The sequence below is a fragment of the Homarus americanus genome, unplaced genomic scaffold (genome assembly GCF_018991925.1).
Source record: "Homarus americanus isolate GMGI-L3 unplaced genomic scaffold, GMGI_Hamer_2.0 scaffold37032, whole genome shotgun sequence".
Taxonomy (NCBI): Eukaryota; Metazoa; Arthropoda; class Malacostraca; order Decapoda; family Nephropidae; genus Homarus; species Homarus americanus.
Window position 1 is genome coordinate 5,911,540 of NW_024731852.1, and position 10,651 is coordinate 5,922,190.

General features: G+C 35.7%; 1 protein-coding gene across 1 annotated transcript in view; it reads left to right on the top strand.

Annotated features, from left to right (window-relative positions):
* The first annotated feature begins 2,238 nt into the window (after positions 1 to 2,238).
* LOC121867968 overlaps positions 2,239 to 10,651 on the top strand; it is a 46,695-nt gene continuing 38,282 nt past the window's right edge. The window contains exon 1 of the mRNA XM_042368144.1: positions 2,239 to 2,822. The gene's annotated coding sequence lies outside the window, so the exon portion shown is untranslated. The remainder of the gene's footprint in view (positions 2,823 to 10,651) is intronic.

Here is a 10,651-nt window from a genome sequence, read left to right on the forward strand (position 1 = left end):
AGGAATGAGAAAGGGGTAGGAGAAGAGGGAGAAAGGGGAAAGGAGGGAGGAGGGAGGGAATGAGGAGTTATGTAGGAAGGAAGGAGGGAGATAAGTAGGAGGAGTTAAGGTGAATGAGGGAATATAAGGTAGGGAGGAAAGGAGTAGGAAGAAAGGGTAGAGTGAGGGGATGTAATGAGCCCCAGGAGAACCCTTGATAGTGTCTACGTAACGTCCAGGTGGAAATTATTAGTAAGATTGATACACCTGAAGAGGTTTGAGTAATTCTCTCCATTCTCTCTATGTATATCTCTCGCTTTCACTCCCTCTATCTCTCACTCTTTCACACACGTGTTTGTGTTCACTCTCTCACTGTCTGTCTCACATATATATTCAATCACTTTTTCTTTCAATTTCCGCTTTCTCACTTAACTCATTCTCTCTATTATTCTCTGTCGTGCACTGTTCTCTTACGTAACAATGAGCAAAAAAACATGAAATTTTGTTCCATTTTTCGTGTTGTTTTATGGTCTCAATAACACAGCAGAACAACATTACATAACTTCTATGACCTATCAGCTATTCCCGTAATGATACCTTCATACACACACACATACACACGCATACACACACGGCCACACACGCACACGTACACATACACACGGCCACACACGCACATGTACACGCTCACTTAGGGATACGTAGGATTGTCCAATACTATACGCACACAAATACACATGCTTACACATACGTACATACACACACGGTCACACTGGCACACGCACACAGACTCACTTAGTAATACGTAAGCTTCTCCAATATTATATGTAAACCGGCTTGAACACACCCACACACACACACACACACACACACACACACACACACACACACACACACACACACACACACACGCACACACACACACACGCACATGTACTCTACTCTAACACACTTCAGGTCATCGATTGTATTGGTTGGCGTCGAGGGGGAAGAACACTGAGTCAGAGAGCATATGGATCTATGCTCCGGCCTGGGGATGGGAGAATATGGATCTATGCTCCGGCCTGGTGAAAGGAGGATATGGATCTATGCTCCGGCCTGGGGAAGGAAGCATATGGATTTATGCTTCAGCCTGAAGAAGGGAGCATGCGTGATTTGATGCCATACATAACCCCTACCTAACCTAATCTAATTTAACCAATCCTTAACCTAACCTAACCAAACCTAAGCGAGCGAGAACGATTGGCGACGAAACAATAACATTTACGATAACAATGTGTTCTTCAATGATTATTCCAAACGTATTGAAATGTGAACGACAGGTGAATGTATTTAGATAAAGAAACAGGTAGAACAGGTAAGGTGTAAATTAAATCGTTCACTAATACATTACAGAACACATAACATTGAAGACACATGAAGGGAATTACGTGTATCTAAGTAATTAATAGTTTGACATAACACACACACACACACACACACACACACACACACACACACACACACACACACACACACTGTATATAGAAGACTGAATTCAAATTGTCATATAAACTGAACTGGATTCATGAAGATAGTTTAAATAAGAGACGATAAACTTGTGTGTGTGTGTGTGTGTGTGTGTGTGTGTGTGTGTGTTATTTTTTTCTTCCCTTTCCACCTTTTGTTCAAGTCGGATCAAAGGCTACAGAGAGAGAGGGAGCAGCTTGAATAATGACGCAAGACAAGTGCACATAGTTACACACACACACACACACACACACACACACACACAAGTGCCCCCCAAACAACATCGTGCCAAGTCTGCATCCGCCAAGTGGCTCTTTATATCGTAAGGTCACTGGAGTGGAAGACCGCCAATAGTTATGTATGTGTGTTTGTCTAAGTGTGTGTTTGTGTAGTTACGCTTGTTTGTGTATTTACGTGCGTTTGTGTGTTTACTTGTGTTTATGTGTTTGTGTAGTTATGGGTGCTTGTTTGCTTTTGTAGTTACGTGTGTTTGTTTGTATGTTTAGTTATGTGTGTTTGTATAGTTACCTGTGTTTGCGTGTTTGTGTGGTGGCGCTACAAGCACTGAGCAAATCGGCCAATCAGAAGCTGTCATTCGACTAATAGATACCTGTTGTCTATGCATACGACAACAGGGAACTAATTTTTTGGTTTTAGAGACACTGCCATTAGAAAACGCGGGAGGTATAGGCTGGTGTAGGAGGCGAGGAGGGCAGCCTGGGCAGAGAGGGACGTCAGTACCGCCCCGACACTCAGAGGAAGAGCACGTCTTTCACTCCCACGCTGCTTACATCCGCGATCTGAATAATCCCGCATTTACACCCAAGAAACATCGCCTCTCTCACTCTGGTTACACTTAGGATACTCATCTAGTGTACCTACACCCTGGAAACACCCTCAGGCACGGAGACTGCGACCATAAATCATAATTACCGTAGATAAAAGCTGATTGATGGTGGTTCGGACCCTATGATTTACCACTATAATAATTCCTAGTGCTTTGAAACAAGTTCTATGAGTCCCTTTCAATCTGCCTTGTTAACCCTGAGCCATTAGTACAAGTGGTAGTTTGAAGAGAAAGTAAAAAAAAAAAAGTAAAAAAAATCCATCAATTTGAAGCAGTGGATGAATGATATCGTCCTACAGTGATTGAACAAAAAATATCAACTTTTTCACTCTCTGGGTTGTAACTTTCCTCAGAGTTGTGATTGAAATACCGAGACCCATTTTTTTTTTGTCTTAGCCGTTATTTAGTAATGTTATGAAGACTTGTTTTGGCAGGAACTTGAAGACTTTGTCGGAACACATGTCTAAGATCTTCAGAAAATGACGCGGTGAGTTCTATATTTTGTATTGCTTGTCTGTCTGTCTGTCTGCCTTTCTCTTTGTATCTCTGTATGTCTGTTTGTCTGTATCTTTGTATGTCTATCTGTTTGTGTCTCTGTATGTCTGTGTGTATGTTTCGTTTGTTACTCCACATCGTTCGGAAAAACCCTCGGTATATATATGAAGGCCTGTGATGCATTGTAATTCTCTGTGAGGGTAATTTTCGTTGTTGTGTCCCTGTGTGTAGTGTTTGTCTATGGCTCTGTATGTCTGCTCGGCTGTCAGTCCTTAGGCATTTGGGGTCAAGAGCTATAACCCATGTTTACCTTCTACGGAAATTGCTTGGCATGTTATGTGTACACCGTGGAACGTAATGTGACTGTATTTGTGTGTGTGTGTGTGTGTGTGTGTGTGTGTGTGTAAGTCAGTCACACAGTCGGAACACACATATCATCTCAAGAGGCCATAACTGCGTCATATCTGGGCGGATCCCGACCAAACTTTTGAAGGAGGAGGAAGGATAATACAGTCAGTCAGTCAGTCAGTCAGCCAGTCAGCCATTCGGTCAGTCAGTCAACAGAGATTACCACAAAGAGCTCTCTATAACTCCGACACCGATGCATGGAACTTAACCAAAACTAAACAGATGGATAATAACTCGTACAAGGAGAGAAAAGAGAGGGAGGAGGGGGAAGGAGAGGGAGGTAGAGGGGGAGGAGGGGAGGGGAGGGGAGGGGGAGGTAAAGAGCGGGGCGAGGAACAACATTGTATAGAAAACTCATAATTAATTAACTTCACTAAAAAAAAAAATGGAAATAATTTACTCAGTTAAAACTAAAACTAAAAAAAACAGTAATTACACCAGCGCTTAAAACAGATATCAACTGACCAAAAGTTATACATTAAAAAAAAATAAAAAATACTATTAATCATTTTATTTTGTTACAGGTGCGTATAAAGCAGAGTATTTAAGCGTAATTAAAAAAATGATTAAAAAAGACAGATATGCATTTGCTTTGCTAAAATTTTTATAACAATAACAAACAATTAAATAAATAAATAGTAAGGTCATATTTTATTGTTAAGTGAATCATGGGAGTGATGGGAAAAAAGGTGTTATTATTTTGGCTTCGTTATTTTTTAAGCTCTTTTATACCATTGTGATAATATGCCATGATCTTTATTATTATTATTATTATTATTATTATTATTATTATTATTATTATTATTATTATTATTATTATTATTATTATTATTATTACTTCTACTACTACTACTACTATTTTTCTTCTTATTATTATTATAGTGAGAGAGAGAAGAGGGGAGACAGGAGGAGAAAGTTTGATAGACAGTCTTACAGAGAATGAAAGAAAAGAGACAATAAAAGATTGTCCTGTCTTTCCTCCAATTAACAGTCACTTTAAACAGTCATTTATCTTAGTCGGTTTAGAATCACTTTACACAGTCCCTTTATAAATCCACTTTATATATCAACAGTCACTTTACACATCCACTTTACAGACAGACAGAAAGACAGACAGACAGACAGACACATATATACAGACAGACATACAGAGAGACAGACAGACAGACAGACACATATATACAGACAGACAGACAGAGAGACAGACAAACAAACAGACAGACAGTTATACAGACAGACAGTTATACAGACAGACCAACAAAAGTCCACTACGCACCTTCAAAAAAAAAAATAAATAAATAAAAAAGTCGACCATAAACAGAAAATGGGATGAATTAATAATTACTTGAACAGTGAACGCTTAAGTGGGAGCCGCGGTGACAGCAACTCGTGTCGTTTTTAGGAGGTGGGATAAACACGGTTAAACCAACACATATAGCAAATACCAATATCACTTCGTAACTGGTCAGGTAATTTATTCAATAAATGTATATAGTCAATCTAGTAATAGTTGGGATGTGTATATTCCTTTGATTTACTTTGAGTGTAATAATGATAATAATGATAATAATAATAATAATAATAATAATAATAATAATAATAATAATAATAATAATAATAATAATAATAATAATAATAATAATAATAATAATAATAATGATAATAATAATAATAATAATAATGATAATAATAAGAATAATAATAATAATAATAATAATAATAATAATAATAATAATAATAATAATGATAATAATAATAATAATAATAATAATAATAATAATAATAATAATAATAATAATAATAATAATAATAATAATAATAATAATAATAATAATAAAAATAATAATACTTGAACAACTAAATAAATATATATGTGAATGTGTGTGTGTGTGTGTGTGTGTGTGTGTGTGTGTGTGTGTGTGTGTGTGTGTGTGGGGTGTGTGTGGGGTGTGTGTGTGGGGTGTGTGTGTGTGTGTGTGTGTGTGTGTGTGTGTGTGTGTGTGGGTGTGTGTGTGTGGGTGTGTGTGGGTGTGTGTGTGTGTGTGTGTGTGTGTGTGTGTGTGTGTGTGTGTGTGTGTGTGTGTGTGTGTGTGTGTGTGTGTGTGTGTGTGTGTGTTTCATACTATGAACAAATAATTGATAATATACCAACACTACTATATAAAATACAGCATAATATACAATTAATAATATATAATTATAATTATACCTAATTATCATATCGCTGGCCGGAATCTATTAAGTGCTAGAAAATAAATGAAATTCTATCATCAGGGGAATAATAGAACGATAGAATAATTTTTCTTTTTATGTCTATTAGTTTCTATTAATTGATGAGTTCACCTGAGAGTACCTGAAGTACCTCTAATTACCTGTACTAATCTATCTCTAATTACCTGAGCTATCTATCTCTAATTACTTGTACTACCTTTAATTACTTGTACCATATCTAATTACCTGTACTATCTTTAATTACCTGAACTATCTTTAATCACCTGTGCTATCTTTAATCACTTGAACTATCTCTAACTACGTGATATACAAAATTAAATTATCTCTATTAAAGCGAGTGATGAAAGTGAACTATATCTCATCACTTTAAGAGAAAAACTAATAAAATACGACTATTATCTCTAATGACGTGAGAGAATGAGAGAAAAATACAGAGATATCTCAATCCATTAGCTGAGAGACAGATTGAGATAAAAATAATAACCAATAACGACAATAGAGAGATTAAATGAGAGAAAGAGCTGTCTCTATCCACTGAATGAGACAGTAAAGTAATTGGGAGAGAGAGAGAAAAAAAAAGAATGAACTATCTCTGTCCATTGAATGAGACAGTAAAGTAATTGGGAGAGAGAGAAAAAAAAAGAATGAACTATCTCTGTCCATTGAATGAGACAGTAAAGTAATTGAGACAAAAAATAATCATTATCTTTTAAATTACAAGAGAGATTAAATAATTTAGAAGTCAATAGTAAAATAGGAAAAGCCCACATCAATTTCCTGAGACGTTAATTGAAAAAATAGGACCTAGCCTAATTTATTACCTGTGACGATTTTTTTTCATTGATTGCTAAAGAAAACGTCGAATGGGAGCTTGTTTAGTCTTGATTACAAACAATTAAGTGACGGGAGGAGGAAACGACGGTGAGGGTAAGGAGTGTTTGTTTGTTTGTTTTGATGTTTGGATATTTGTTTTTTGTATGCTTGTGCACTTTTTTGTTTGTCTCTGCATTTTTGTTTTTGTGTTTGGAAATGTGTTCTTTTGTGCGTGTGTCTGTTTGTGTGTTTGTGTGATTTTAATGTGTTTGTTTATGTTAGTGTGTGTGTTTTGTACCATTGTGTGTTTGTTTGTTTGTATGCGTGTTTGTGTTCGAGTGTGTGTCTGTGAAAGCTTACTACTTGTGCGTGCATGTGTGTGTGTGTGTGTGTGTGTGTGTGTGTGTATGGGCACATTTACTATTTGTGTGTTTTTGTGTGTGTAAATATACTCATTTCATTGTGTTTGTATATTCGTATCAATATCTTTCTGCTTTGTAAAATACTAACAGTACATCATAAATTCAAGGGCCTTTTTGTGCCGTAACATCATAACATTACTGAAAATTTCTTAAAGAAAAATGAAAAAAGTAAATAAAATTAAAAATAAACTCAAAAATTAAATTAGGAAACATGAAACGTAATCGACCCAAATTAGTTTAATGAAAATATATTAATTCATTTGACGCACATACAAGATCTATATATTAATATGTAAATTAATAGAAACTTGTGAATATGTTGAAATTTTTTGTCAATCAGCCATACCAATATATGTATATGTATATCATTCATTTTTACATATATATTGCATAGTAGTTATATGTATTTTGAGTTCCTTTATTATGTTGGTATATTTAGTGGAGAGATATATTGATGGTCTGTTTGTTAGTACGTTAGTCTGTCTGTTTCTCTCTTATTCTCTCCGTTCGTTCGTCTGTCTGCTTCTTTCTTATTCTCTCCGTTCGTTAGTCTGTCTGTCTGTTTCTTAAGTCTATTCGTTCGTCAGTATAACAATCTCAGTGTGTCTGTCCCTCTTAGTCTGTTTATCCGTCAGTCTGTCCATCTCTTAGACTGTTCCTTTGTAAGTCTACCTGTCTATTCGTCAGTCAGTTCCTCCGTCATCCTGTCAGTTAGTCCGTCACTCCATCACATCAGACGTTAAAAAGTTCAGATTGAAAATAAATCATATATCAGGGAAGGAAATTAATACACACTTTCCTATTATATTTCCTGCTGAATATTTTATACGGATATTATTTTGCGCTATAGTAATCTGCTCTTATACTTTCTGTAATATTATTGTGTTTTATAATATTTTACTCTGTTACTTCAGGTTTTATTTTGTCCTATATTATTTCTTTATAATTTGACTATAGTGTTATTTTATTTTATTATTTTTAAGCTTTAATAAATTTGAAAAGAAAAAAAGACTCGTAAGTAAAATATATTTCTTCCAGGACAACGAAATGAGATGATTTAAAAAAACAAACACACAAAGCACGCACACACACACACACACACACACACACACACACACACACACACACACACACACACACACACACACACACACACATACACACACACACACACACACTACCTAATACACACACACACACACACACACACACACACACACACACAAACACACACACACACACACTGATGAACTAGGTGAAAAAATGGCCTCATATTCAGTTTTCTCAAGGCTTCAAAAAAAAAAGTCTTGAATGAATAAGACGATTCTCTTTCATGTGCCCCTATAATTGGCTCTTCAAAGGACATTTTCCCCCAACCTTATATGAAAACACTCGTGCATTAGTAAATAAAAAAAATAACCCTAATCTAACCTAACTTAACCAAACCTAATCTTTGCTAACCTAACTTAACCTAACCTAATCTTTGCTAACCTAACTTAACCTAATCCAGGAAACATTTTAGTAAACAGAGACTAAGGACTTAAAATATATGTTCATTTCAAGATCTAAACAATGGTGTGGTTGTGTCTGTATTCTTGACTTATGTTTATATAAATTGTTTAGATAAAAAAAGAAAAATATGTAGTTTTTATGGGTAATATAAACTAGCAAGAGGAAGAAGGAATAGAAGGGGTAGAGAAGAAGAAGAAAAAGAAGAAGAAGAAGAAGAAGAAGAAGAATTATAGACTAAAAACACGATAGATAGATAAATAGACAGATAGATAACACACACACACACACACACACACACACACACACACACACACACACACACACACACACACACACACACACACACACACACACACACACACACACACACACACACACACACACACACACACACACACACACACACACACTACCTCAGATATACCTTCACATATATTCGCTCTAAGTGGAAAACTACACGAACATTTTAATCCCATTAGATGCGAATAAAAAGCTCCACTAAAATATAGGAACATTAGTGGGAGGGAAGAAATACGGTGTAAACAAAGTGAGAAAGTGATGTGAGCGGGAGGGAAGGACGAGAGGGAAGGAGGGATGGGAAGGGAGGGGAGGGTAGACGGGAAGGAGGGATATGGGAGGGTAGGAGGAAAGGAGGGAGGGGAGGGAGGAAGGGAGGAAAAATTGGAGTGAGGATGGTTCACGTGGTTGAGAGAGACAGAGAGGAGGGAGGGGAGGAAGGAAGAAGGAAAAGAGAAAGACGGATGAAGATAGAAATATAGTCAGAGATACAGAGAAACTTAAAGAGAGATGAGAGGAAAACAGAAAAACAGGAGAGAGAGAAAGAGAAAGAGAGAGAGAGAGAGAGAGAGAGAGAGAGAGAGAGAGAGAGAGAGAGAGAGAGAAACAAACCCACATCTCCAAATGTATTCCGTCATAACAAATCGAGCAGGATATTCTAAATTTAATTCCACACATCAGAGGCAACAAACAGATGAGTGAGTGACTCTAACACGTAAAATTATAATTATATGTCTACGTATAATTCAGGTAATAATTCATGGCTTGTAACATCATTTATTTTCATGATAATCTGGGCTGAATCTCTCATTAGTACCGTAGTATGGACGGGGAACAAAATAGATCTCTGTAATTTACAAAACCCGTTGGCTAATGTTTTCTTTTTATAGTATTACGAAATAAATCTGTGGCTAGGTTAAGTTAGGTTAGGTTATGTTAGGTTAGATCAGGGTACTGTATGCTAGGGCGGATTAAGTCAGAGTCATGTTTGACGTTAGCAGAGCTGTTCTGGCTTTGCAAGTATTGAACAAAATGATTATGTGGCCTGCGCTCGTCATTCTTCAGTTATCGGTCCACTGTGAAAAAGTTTTAGGACTTGGTTAGGTTAGGTTTGGTTCGGTTAGGTGAGGTTGACTTGGTTAGGTTAGGTTGACTTGGTTAGGTTAGGTTAGATTTTACTCTGTATATATCTGTAATGCATTAACTTCCTAAAAATAGCCTACATAAAAGATATAATATACAAGTTAGCTAAAAACAGTTTATATAAAAGACAGCGTAAGGCATTAAAAAAAAACACGGTTTATACAAGACATCATTGTCAAGTTACCTAAAAACAGTTCATATAAACGCTATCACATTTAAGTTACCTAAAAAAACAGTTTATATAAAAAAAAATTTGTCACTAAGTCAACTAACAACGAGACACACAAATCAAATAAAAACATGTGAACAAAGTGAATTTTGTTATATAAAAGATAAAACCATTAAGAGCGTAAAGTGTTTTATGGAGAGACAGAGCCCATAACACCCCTGAAAATATCCCCATGTTATGTGAAAAAGTTAAACTCCATCACTATAACGTTTAAGTTAACTGGTAAACAAGATTAAAGGACATTACTATCATTTGTTATCATTGTTTACACGGTGTACTATAATTATCCACAATTTTCAATTATTAGACGTTGGACGATAATGAGTGATTATTTTGTCACATATATAGACCATGTATCATAATTATCAGTATTTTTTTGTCATTATAATACAGTAGATGTGTGATATTATTGTTATTTGTCATTACCACGGAGGATGTACAGTACAATAACTATGTCATTATAATAGATTCTTACGATAGTTATGAATCAGTTGTCATTTTTATGGTTGATGTGCGATGATTTTTAGGTTCTCTTGCTATTTATGTGTATGATGAACGATAACCAAGAATAATCATGCCTTATAGACATTCTATAAAATAAGTTGTATCTCCCCAAAGGTATTTAACTCTCTCACATATACAGTTCTATTAAGATTAGTAGAAAATAAGAGTTAGAAAATATAGAACGAAAATAGTATAGTCAGTGAACATCAAGTAGTCATCGTCCCTCTGGCAACTCAGCGCGCCCAGTAGGGGGATGTGGAC